Genomic DNA, 12,391 nt, shown 5'->3' with positions numbered 1-12,391 from the left:
AATGAAATGACAGGAAATGAATTGAAATAAAAACCAAACCCTGCACCTTTTTTTCCCGACAAGAGCCTCAGCTAAATTCTTCGCGTGGCCGACGGCTGGTTTCAGTCCTTCGCTGAATATTTGTTGTTTGCTGATGGGCCACAGCCTGTTGCTTCGAGTAAACCGCACAACGGCATTGTCTAGCAGCAACCATGTTGTCGACTGGACGAAAATACATGTGATAATAACTGTTATTAAGTTAAATAAGGCCCAGAAAAATGGGTGGCATGAGCGCGCGACTGAATCGCGAAATAAAATAAATTTTTTGCGTAGCTTGACAATGCAGCTGTGAAGCGAAGAAATTTAGCAAGAACCACATACTCTCATTACTACTGCTGATAATTTGAGCGACTCTCCACAGAATACATTTCTTCTCTGTATTTTCTGTATATTTTTCATGAATAGGCTTCTTGAATGAATAGGCTTTAATTGCCGCAATTATACATTTAAGCGGGTCGTTACCTTACATTGAAAGCGTGACTAAAATATCAGGTAAATGTTACAAAATGCAGTCTAATTACCTCGTAAAAACTGTTAGAGCTTGTAAAAACGTTTATAATGAATTTAAAGTGGTCTGGAAGCACTAATTTTCCTCTCCTAAAATGCGATTTATACATTTTTTACGTACGGTAAATAATATTACAGTACCATTTATACATGATTAAGAGCGTACCCCAAAAACGCTTAAAGTTAGTGAGAGCAATATTGCTGCATGACAGACCACTTTCCATCCAAATTTCATCGGAAGTTTCATCCCCAAAATTTCATCCCCCCAATTTTTCAAAATTTCATCCACCAATTGAATAACGGACAATGGTTGCAACGTAAGGAAATGTCACTGGACAAACCCCTCAATAAAGAATGTCATAACAAAAGCAGCAACCCCTGTAATCATACGTATATACAAACTGCTATTGCAAGTTTTTTTACTGCTAAAATTCTTATAAGCGATCCACATCTGCTACGCACTACGGAATCCTATAATCAATTCTGTGAGGTCACCTGGACAATGAGCTGTTGCAGCATTCTTTGGCTAGTCTCTGCGCACATCGCAGTTTATCGTACCAAGAGAACAGCCTGCACGTTGAATGAAAGAGAAAAAATTCACGGAAAACCAGTCGCGTATGTGCTTCTTTCATCACGAGAAAGCCTACATCGTCCAGAACAGCTTTGCGATGTGAGATCGTCTAATTCATGCAATAACTACTCCTCCCTTTCTCCACTTTTAATTCTGCTAAATTTATCTCCTCGTTGCTCTTTCCTTCTGCCGGTACTATCCGCAACTGCATCGTACATTTCCGCTCTTCCTTTCTTCCCTTACTGCCCTCCCCATCGTTTACTCACCCTCGGGTTCTGAAGTCCTCGTTTACACAACATAACTGTGGGCTGTGGTTATGCTGCTCCATTTCTCCTTAAATAGGCCTTTATTGGTCCCTCCCAATTTCCCCAACCTTCTCACTTCCACAGTAGCTATATGTCAATTTGTGCCTCTTTTCAACGTGGTAGCTTGCCCCCATCTTCTCTTCCCGTTTCAGCACCACTTATCTTGTCCTCCCACTTCCGGTCCCGTCTTATGTTGTCAACACACATCCCCTAGTTAACTTACTGGTCCGCTTCTTGAACTGCTTGATTCCTATTACCTTGTGTTCCTTCTTGCTCCTCCAAACCTTATCACCGCTTCATTCTCAATGCTCTCGCTTTCCGATTCCTGCTCTACCTCATATCTTTCCCTTCCGAATTTTCACTTTATCTTCGCCTCCCGGTTTACGATGTCTTTCCCTCAATTCCCTTCTATACCTCTAAACGTTTTTCACCGTCCGGTTCCTTGTACTGTTCCTTCTCTGTGTACACGTTCTTCTTCGTCGCACAGGTATATTTTATATCAAAACGTAGCGTGGTGTTGCCCTTCCCCAGGTTACCATGCGAATGCTGAGACACCTTTTTGAGGTAATGATATTCCTTTTTGAAGCCTTGCAAACAGGTAAACAAAACATGAAAATTCAAGTAGTATGAGAAAACATGTCCAATAGTCCAAAAAAAGGAAAAAAAAATACATAGCGCTGACTCGTTCTCTGGCTTGTTCATTATTGAAAAGCTGAGGCTCTATTGTTGCGCTCTCTCTGTAACAAGCGGTTTGCCAAAGCACCCGTGCCTTGTTCTTTTTGGTGGTTATTCATCTGTGGGCTGTGAACACGAAGCTCAAAAAAAGAAGACAGAGTATAATGCATTTCATACCGGCGACCAAGTTATTGGCCCGCAGCCCTTAAATTGTTTGCTTATTTTCAGCCAAACGGGTGAATATCATCAAAGCTGTTCTCGGAACTCGAAAAATAAAAACGTCATTGCTAGGGTTCAAGTGAAGAATTGTAGAACGCTCGAGTACGTTCCTTGCATGAAGCCTATAAAGCTGTTACGACTGCAAAATAACTTCCATTAGAAATAAAAAGGCCGCATGTTCCAAGATTCTTAACACTTGATTTGCTGCTTCTGAAACCGACGAAGTTGCACAGCGAGCAGTATGAGGTTTACTTTTCTTTTCGTCCTCACAATTGGTAAGTTGCTGTTGATAGCGGAGATTTAGCGGTTTTAGAGATAACTTAAGCCCAGCCCAACTCTGAAATAAGTATCGGGTAAAAATGCTTCATAGACAAGACTTTCATCGTTAAAGTTATGTCTTGAAGTAAACCCTCCCGAAAACGTTTTATTGAAGCTACATGGTGCAATCGTGTCCAGACACATGGGTAAGGCGTGTATTGAAATGGTGGCCAATATTTATGTCGTGCATATCTTGGTGGTGGGTGTAAGGAATGAACACCTGGTGCTGCCGGTACAAAGAAACTAGAAGTTTTCAAGGGTGTACAAAAGTCAGAGCAGGACTGCAAATTGCCATATATTATACTGTACATTTGAATCTCTGCATCATTCATGATTACAGCCATTCCCATTTCTGTGGACGACTAGACAACTGCAGGAAACTCGGGGTATTGCCAATCAAACACAATGACTGGGATGAAGGATACTACACTGCTTAAAGCCTTTTCAAAAGTCATTATGTACTTACGAAACTCTTGTGCAAAAGAGCAGGCGATGTTACATGTTTTATGCAAGTGCCCTATTATCTGTGTTAGTGGAAAATGTGGCATGTATAGGGGACATTAAAGTGTAGATTGGTGGTGCAAAACGTGGTCGGAGCATGGCACACAAAATATGTTTGACTGCTTAAAAAAGGTAAATTGGCGCATACCACTCGTAGGTTGGGAACCTACACAACGCGAAGTTTTTGTCGCGACATACGTCGGTTAAAACGATCTGGGGGCTTGTGGCATTTTTTTGTTATTGTACTTGGTATTGTTGCTGATTTTTTGTTAGGCCATATGAAGAATGCGAGAGAAACGTTCAAAGTTTTCATGTGTCTTGTATTAGGCTCTGCGAACGTGACGCATACAGAAGGTGGGGCTCTCCAGACGTCCTCCCACCCTCCCGTCCACGTTCCGTTCCTTGCCCTCCATCACCATCACCCTAACATTGTGGCAGTCGGTGAACATTACAATTTCAAAATTATTTATTCGCGCTGTATGTGGTGCCACACCAGTTGTTTTCTATCGCATGGGAAAAGAAAGGCATTTTTTGGTGTTTAAAGCTGCGGTCACACTCGTAAAGCTGAAGGTACCTTGCTATTCTAATGTTGAGTCCTAACCTGAACATCGTTTACGTTTCTTTTATAAAGGAAAGCTAGTAATGTATGCATAACTATTTGGTGCCAAAACTCGATCGGTATTTTGGATACAAACTTTGTGAAGGCTGTAATGTGTTGTAACGCGTTCGTTGCGTATCTTGATTTATAAAATTGTTTAATGCATTTAGTTGCAGGACTCACTATAAAAACGGTCATGTCGTGTAGAAAAGCAAGGTCCAAGGTAACTTGGCACGACCTTGCGGGCGCGGCTGTTACCGTGTACTCGAGCGGAAGAAGCTTGGATGATCTCAAGAACGGTAAAAGTTTTTTTTGCTTACCCTCATTTACGCGCGTACTTGCACAGAAAGCGACTATTCAATGCCAGCGCAAAAAAAGGTTGTTCAACAATATTGCCGCGAACCATGTACTGGTTTATTTATTGTTTGTTTTTAATGCCCGGCCGCGCCCGGCTCTGTTATCTGTGTCCCATGCGAAGCGCGTGTTCCATTCTTTATTTTTATGCCGCACGGGCTATCTCATTCAGATAAGCAGAGTGTTTCGCCCTAACGCCGCTAGCCCAGCATAATCTTCTGTGATCTACAATGTTCTGGATGCGAATCGACGGTTCCAGAAACTCTTGCGCCTGCCCAGCAGACGCCGCGGCATTCGATTCTGCAATGCTCGCCGACGCAAGTCACTTTGTTGACCGCTGCTTCGCCGCCTCTGTATTCTTTTGAGTTGTTAGGGGAGCACAAGGTCGCTCCAATAAACTTGTTTCGCCTTCAAGACAACTGCGTCGTCCTTGCCTTCGTGACAATATTATCAAATAAATGCCTCCTAGAATTCTCGTTTTGATGAAGACGTACCGGCTGCAGCTGTCCGTGTTTCTTTTTAATTATAAAAATAACCTTCAACCGTATTCTTTTGACACAGAGGGTATTCCCGAAGCGAGCAACTGAGGGTGGTCGCGCATTGAAAGTAGTCAAGGTGTACGAAACCTTAAAGGAGTATTCACACCATTTTCGGCGTTAATAATATTGCACAGTTCGCTTCCTTTACTTAAGAGAATACCCTGGCTGAAATATGAGCGGCATACGACGTGAAGAACATACTTTAATTGGATCTCATTTATCGCGCCGACAAAACAGCACGCGGAGCGGCACTCAGCAAATGGACATCACCGTGACATTATCCCGTGATAGCCAAAAGAACTGACCCAGACAGCGCTCGTCAAATACTCGTGACGTCACTTCACGCGGGCAGCCCCGCGAGCGGCGAGCGGGCGCCGGCGCATTCACAAACGAGTGCACGTAGCCAGAGCTACATGCATAACCGCTGCCCAGAAAGGCACTGTTGGCAAAAATAAAGTTCCACACACGGGAAAGGAAGCGTTAATATAGCCTGGAATCGCAACAGAAGTCACTATCAGGACTTTTATTGAAAGCGGTCATCGAGTTTCTGCCGCAGTGGTAGGCCTAGCACCTTCAGGCAGCTCAGCCGTTCAGCTCCGGCGGCGGCGCGGTCGAAGCGACGCCCCCACCGGTCTCCGCAGTGTTTTGACGTACGCACAAAGCGGTGACGTAATACCCAGATTCTGTCATATGCGCCTTTCTGGATGAAAGCGCGGGAAGTCGAAACAAACAATTTTGAGGCCGGTAAATGTAATTAATTATTGCGCGCTGATATATTTAAAGTGGCGTTTTGAGTTCGCGAGACGATAAGCACCGATAAAAACAATAATAGTGGAATATAAAATTTTTGTGTCACTGCTCCTTTAACGGCCATCAGGACAATTTATGTGAACGATGGCTTCCACTGGCGCAACAACTGTTACTCCATCATTGCTGGTGTAAGTGTGAGCTTCCTTCATTTTATGGAAGTGATAATATTGTTCATCAACTTGGAGGGGCGTACGCTAGCTATGACGTGTCGTCCTTGTTCCGAGCAAGTATTGCTACGATTGTGGCTAACGCTGAAGTCTTTCTGATTCCGAGCAAAGGTTGCCACGATTACGGCGAACGCTAGAGTTTATTTTGGCCAATCATGAGCAATCTCCCTAAGTGGGTATGCTTGAGTTGATAAAAGTGTGCAGAGGACGCTGGAGGCCGTCGCGAAATACGCAGGCATTACTGGTGCCCATTTTCTTAGTTTTGTTAGCTTCCGGGAGCTCTCGCTGAAGACCGCGCACACGTGCTCGCGATCGGAAATTTTTTTGTACTTTTAACTGCGGACACGTAAAATAGGGATTTTCTAAACAGCTTCGCTGTGAAAAGAAACACCGCCGAGCAGCCATGAGTCCAGAATGACAACACGTATGATGATGATGCGGATATTCATTTTAAGGCACAAGAGTAGCGTTAAACACCTCAAATAAATTATTCGGGTCTCTCAAAACGAAAACTCATGCGTTCATATGGCCACGTGTTATCGGAAGCCAGTGGTTTAGGGGTGACATTATTGACCCAACGAAATCTAAAAGCAATGACCGCCTGCCTTTTGCGCCGACGCGATAACCATTACGCCACCCTGAACATAGTGAAACAGGCTGAAGTAATGAGGGTCATTTAGTCTTACGAAAAAGTTTAACATCGCCGAACACAATTTAGCATACCTTTCCGACTACAAGAATGGCTGGTTTTCAAAAAAAGAGTGTCGAAAGTCGTACCATATAATAGGTTTAAAGACAGTTGGTGCTCAATCTCTCCGCATGGTTACTTCGGCATGATGCTACAATAAGCTACTACGGCTTAAGATCATTATGCAATTGCGTGGTTGTACCACAGGTCTTCGGAGTACTCGTTCCTGCATACCAGTGAGAATATTCGACTGCGACGCACCTATGCGCCTTATTTAGAATCTGCCAATAACTTCTTGCACACATGTTTTTTTAAGTGCGAATGCACTTCTTAAGCGAGCCTGAATCGACCGCCGCCGTCGTCCGCATAGCAACAGCTGCGGGTACGCGCGCTCCTCGTCTTCCTCCTCGTCTTCCCTAGCAACGGGGGGAGATGGGCGCGCGCTACTCTCCTCCTCCTCTCTCCGCTCAGTGACTGCGGGTGTTGGGCGCCTCCTCTCCACTTCGGGCGGGAGAGCTCTCGCTCGCGTAGCGGGCGCTCCGCTTTCCGACGCGTGAGGGCGCTCGTGTAGCCCTCGCCGTAACGGCGGGCGCGGCTCTCCTCCTCCTCTCTCCGCTCAGTGACTGCGGGTGTTGGGCGCCTCCTCTCAACTCCAAGATCACGATGTCCACCGTAACCGCGCAATCAACAACCATGCATTCGCACTTATACACTCTCCCCCTCGGGGAAGTGCGAGGGAATTTTTTCTTGATGTGTGTTCCCATAAGATGGGTTTTATTGCGGGCGATTTGTTCTTAGCTTGTCTCATACGTTTAGTTTCGTCGAAGCTGTTACGTTTGAAAGGGCCAACGACATTAGGTACTGGAAGTTATCTACTTCTGTTGAGCCTTCCGCGACAGTCGCGGCGAAACTTCGGTCCTCGGCGCTGTTACCTCCAGCGCCACAGTGGCCAGTAACCCAACACCCTGTATCTTAAAGTCCTAACGTGTAGGCCCACATCTGCGCCTTTTAGGCAGTAAAATAAAACGACATTTTAGACAGTTTTCACCAAAAACTACATTGCCTAACCAGTTTTAAAAAGAATCAATTCAGTATTTTAATTTCTGGTTTGTCGTATTCACCGCAATATTCCTCCTTCTGCTCCATCAGTAAAAATACTTGCGTTCTTTTTGAAGGTGTTTGTTCAGAAAACGTTATGCAGATATGCCATGACCGATAGTGCAGAAACTGTTTCAGAGGAATCGTATCAAAGCTTTCGCGCCAACGCTGGAAACTTGAAAACTTTTTAGCGGGAGCTTCAAGGCTTTCTTGTGGTTTAAAAATATAAATAGACATCCCAAATGAATCCACATATTTTCTATAAAAAAGTGGTTTAGAAGCGAATCAGAGGCATTGTTCAAAAGGTTTAACACATCAAATAGCTGTGTATCAAAAGCGTTGATTGTATAATAAAGTAATTGACGTTCTAAGGTTGTTAAATGCGACACTACGATCTTTGATGTCTATAACAACGTGCTTTCACGGCACACAATATTCTTTGTATTTACGAGGGGTTTTTGACGACCACTACTGAGCCTCGAAGTACTTTTGTACATGGCTAGTATTGGAACACAAAATAAAATATTCGGAATTTTGTAGACCTAGTATTGGACTTTTATTCTGCAAATCATTCGTCAACTCTATACCCCTGAGAACACCAAAACACGAGCTATCTTTCCACTGGGACCAGCTTTATAATAAGCAAAAGTGGATTTCGGTCGAAAATTGTATTCGGTTGTGCATTTTGAAAGCGTGTTCACGACAACACGCCAACTCTTGCAAATGAGGCAATTAGAAAGTAGAATAATACGACGGTTCAAATGCCAAATCAGAGAGGCATTCCAGGCCTTAAATAAATTTGAAATCAAGATTTGTATCAGACGGCCACGTCCAACATCTTGATTCGTAAAAATAGGCATACCGTAATGCATATTCGAGTTACTGCTATCGAAATTTACTTTAATTGAATTGAATTGAATTTATTTGAACTTTAATTTTTGAATAAAAAACCAGAGGAAGGCAAAAGGCGGCTACCCTGAGAGAGGCCTTTTCTCGGTGTACAGTTGTCACGCAGGTACATTTTTATACAAACAAAACAAAACATGGCAATGAATTCTCAAAGCAGAACGTGTTAGGCAAATTTATTTCAAGAAAATTGATTTAATTACAGCCACACTCTAAACAGGACAAAACTACACCGCTGCATATTGAAAATAAAGGCACATAACAAAACGTCATTTTAATTATTAGGTAAGATCAGGATAAGCGCACGAAATTATGACCACAAAAATACCAGTTTTACTTGCGAGCACAGGAACTAGTCGGCCTATGTGAAGTAGATACAAGGCGTAGAGACAAATTAGGTACACTGAACGTTATCTTTTATTATTAAAGCTTTAAATGTGTGATTCGATATCGTCTCTTTAAAATCTGCTTGCATCCCTACCATATTTAAAAGAAAGGAAATTTGGTATTCTAATTATTGTCTGCGGTAAATGAATTTTGTGTTTGGAAGCTTAAGCTGTTCTTGGTGAAAACCATATAAGGAGGTGACAGATATGCATTCGAAAATACTTGCGTATGTCAGCTCTGTAACACTTATTGATTAACTTCAAAAGCTCCGCTAGTTCTGTTCTGTCAGCTGGGGTGGATAATGTCATGATTTGGCGTTTCCTAATTAAATTTTTCGTCTCCGGGGAAAGTTACCGGTATTCTGTCTAACCTCCGACTTCTACTGCACTCTCCGTGGAAATTCGTGTAAGATTGTCGCTGGCTTCCTGTGTCGTAAAGGCTGCTTTCTCGGTTAGAGCTGAATATCAGTTTTGCTGCGCGATCCTGAATTGTTGAAATTTCCGTCTCCTTGTTAGCTCTTTGATCGACTTCTTTTGTACTGGCTTTTTATGCTCCCCCCCTCTAATCTAGTCTAATTCGAGATCTTCGCTTACGATGACCACTACACCTAAACCATCCGAGCACTTCCACATCCTGCACAACGACAGGGTTATCGCATAATATGAAGTCTATTTCATTTTTATGCTCCACATACGGGATACTCTACGTCCATTTCCGGCTATCCCATTTGCTATAGCCATATACCTTGCTACAACCAAAAATCTGCGGGCGGTTTGCACAATTCTACCGAATAAAGTGCGTGATATACGGAATTCAGAATGTCTGGAAGAGAACTGTTAAAGTCGCCCGTTTGGCAGCCCGGCAGGTGCTTCCCGTAAAAGTAATTGTGCATTTTCGGTCTAGCATTGGTACTGATGCAGTACTATACCGATGACATGGCGTCAACGGGGGCAGCTTGCAGCGCGGATGGTAGTACGCACTGGCTGAGGGGTTCTATCAACGAAATGATGTCAGATAGTACAGTCTGCTAGAAAGCGATGCTTCTGTGGCTGGTGCGAATTGGGCGGTTGCAGAGCTTCCCAAGCCAAAACGTTTTTCAAAATACTACTTAAGGTGTGCAGTTATCAGTTATTACGAATATTGCCGCCAGAAAACTCCGAAATTGCCCCTGTATCATTGCTTCGGTGTTGCCGGTAGTTACACACCTATAATTCATGGGGATATAAGCTCTTACAAAAAGTACAATGATTTGGAAATTCTGTAAACTGTGGCAAAGACTGACCACTTACAATATCCCTTGCCGAGACAAGTTGTCATGCCCAGCGGCACAAATGATTTCTCGGGCAATGTGGTACTTTGGTGTGATCAAGTTACCTATACAGGCAAGGCGACAGTTAAAGACATTTGCTGATAGACGTACGTTGTAGAAAAAGGAACCAAAGAATAAGGAACCGTTCTTCTTGAGTACCCTCTTTCCGACAACGCAAATCTTGCCAGAATTGACAATGCAGTAGTACATCACTTAATGCATGTACACAAATTTACCATAAGTAACTGGGTTACGTCAATCATTTAGTGAAACAATGGTGGTATTTTCAAACCCTAATGCCACTTTCTCAGGCTGGGCGGTAAATGACCATTGCCGAGCTACGGGTACATATTTCTTGCGTGCATGTGTTCTCGCTAACGCACATCAGTATTGCAGCTGGCCTCCTGTCAATAGTTTGCACCAGAAGCTTTGCACCGGCTTCTCTTCTTCCATGATGTAAACTTATTTAAAATCTCCAGGCTCTCAAAAAAAAAAACGTCTTACCAGAAACTTCAATATTTAACACCTTGTATATGTACTAAGTAGCCTGCACAATAACAGTCACCACGAGTAACGGGATTTTATCTCGTTGTTTCACTTGACAATTATTCGGTCGAGTGCAATTTCACCGCTCACATTAGACTGAAATTGTACGCATACAAATTTAATTTATATGTGTTAATCATTCCAAGAGCAAAGATGGAAAAGGATTTCTAACTCTCTGATTTTTTTCTTTGCAGAGCTGAGGCCCGTGATGGCGCATGAACTTCGAAAACGGTCGATTGAAGAACAAAAAGAAGTCCTCACTCGATATAAATATGCAGAACGACGAATTGCTTGAACACAGCTTTGAGAAAATTACGAAGTGGTTCTGTGCCACTGGCTGTCAACGTCAGTTTCCCCGAATGGAATAAAAAACTTGTTCTGGGCGTTCTTTGCGCAATGTTTTTTTTTTCTTCAAAACTGAGCTCAGTTACACGCGACTGATCTTCGAAGCACACCGAATTGGAATATACCTACTTAATTCAAGTAAGACGGCATGTGTTAATTTCTGTGGAGTTCTAAATATGCTTAGGAATGAGGAAGCCTGGTGACTCCAGCGTTCTTGTTAATCCTGTGAGCCACGTTGCTTCGCTGCATGATGTTAGTGAGCATCGCAGCCACTGATCACAAATACTCCATAAACAGGATTAAGGAGAGCTAAATTGTTCATGTGTTCTGTCAGTAGTGCCTAGGTGATATGCCACAAGTAGCCAGCCGCGCATAGTATTTTCAGAAATTCTAGGCTCCCAGTACGACGCGAATGGCTCCCTGCGTATATGAGCACATGCGTGCGTGTAAAAATCTTCTTGAAGTATACGCAGCTCGTAAAGACAGAGCATTAACTTACTGTTTTTTCTTAGTACAGTATAGCCCACTTATAGCGAACCCGGTTTTAACGATATAGCGGTTATAACGAACAAATCTTCATTTCCCGTTACCATTAATATACATAGATTTTCTTTCCAGATATAGCGAAAAGCGGATATAACGAAGTGATTTCGGTTTCCCGTTGTGTTAGTTATAAGCGGGCTCGCCTGTACGTATTACCAAGTACCCCAAAGAGGGCGGAGCACTGTTCAAGATCCCATGCCGAAATCAGGTGCATGGCACTTGCCGTATGGTACTCCGTCTTCGTGCCCAGATTATGGGGATGGTGCGCGTTGCTGCGATATTGATGCAGCCTCTTCTAGAACTTCTATTAAGACGCCGGCGCGCACAGCGTGTATGATATACTGTTGGCGGCAAAAGATGTCATGCGCAAGTATTACTAGTTTAGAGGCAGCTGTAAAACTTGGTAATGTCGCGCGAAAAAAAGCCCGCATTTGTACCTTAGGTAGAGGCAACCATGTACATATTACAACGTATCTGCCTAAGTGAGCTGAGAAGCGATACGATTGACATTTATTTCTACAAAAGAAAAGCAAGAGTGGGCAGAAACCGACATACAAGAACGGCGCTTTATTAACTGTTCGGATCGTATTCATTTTCTAGCACTGCATGGACGTCATAAAGCCAAAGTTTGTAACTGAAATTGTGCCGAAACTTACGAAAGGCGCCCCAGACACCACGGCCTAAAGCGAGTTACAACCTGTGCTTCCAGAATTATTTATCTCTGCGACTTCCGCCAGAACGCCATTGATGGGATAGGTAAGTCGCGGATCACAAGACAGAAACAATCAAGTCAGAATGTTGAGAGAGAGAAAAACGTTTATTGAGCGACTGGGGTTAGGAAAGCGTGCTGGCCGCCGGTAGGAGGTCGGCGGCTACGATGGCAACTCGTTCCACCAAGGCGATCTGTACGCCCGGTTCGGAACTGCCCTGCGCACCCTTCCATTGCTGGTCACGGGTGATTAAAGG

General features: G+C 43.6%; 1 long non-coding RNA gene across 1 annotated transcript; it reads left to right on the top strand.

Moving 5' to 3' along the window:
- Positions 1-2,474: 2,474 nt before the first annotated feature.
- Positions 2,475-10,922, top strand: LOC144145040 (uncharacterized). Its single transcript, XR_013317405.1, has 3 exons — positions 2,475-2,591; positions 3,904-4,032; positions 10,732-10,922. It is a non-coding gene; the product is annotated as an uncharacterized LOC144145040 (long non-coding RNA).
- Positions 10,923-12,391: the final 1,469 nt, after the last annotated feature.

Source organism: Haemaphysalis longicornis, unplaced genomic scaffold (genome assembly GCF_048455015.1).
Source record: "Haemaphysalis longicornis isolate Haplotype H1 unplaced genomic scaffold, Haemaphysalis longicornis Haplotype H1 scaffold_7, whole genome shotgun sequence".
In the NCBI taxonomy this organism is placed as follows: Eukaryota; Metazoa; Arthropoda; class Arachnida; order Ixodida; family Ixodidae; genus Haemaphysalis; species Haemaphysalis longicornis.
Note: the sequence above shows the minus strand (reverse complement) of the source record. Positions and strands in the feature narration are given on the sequence as shown.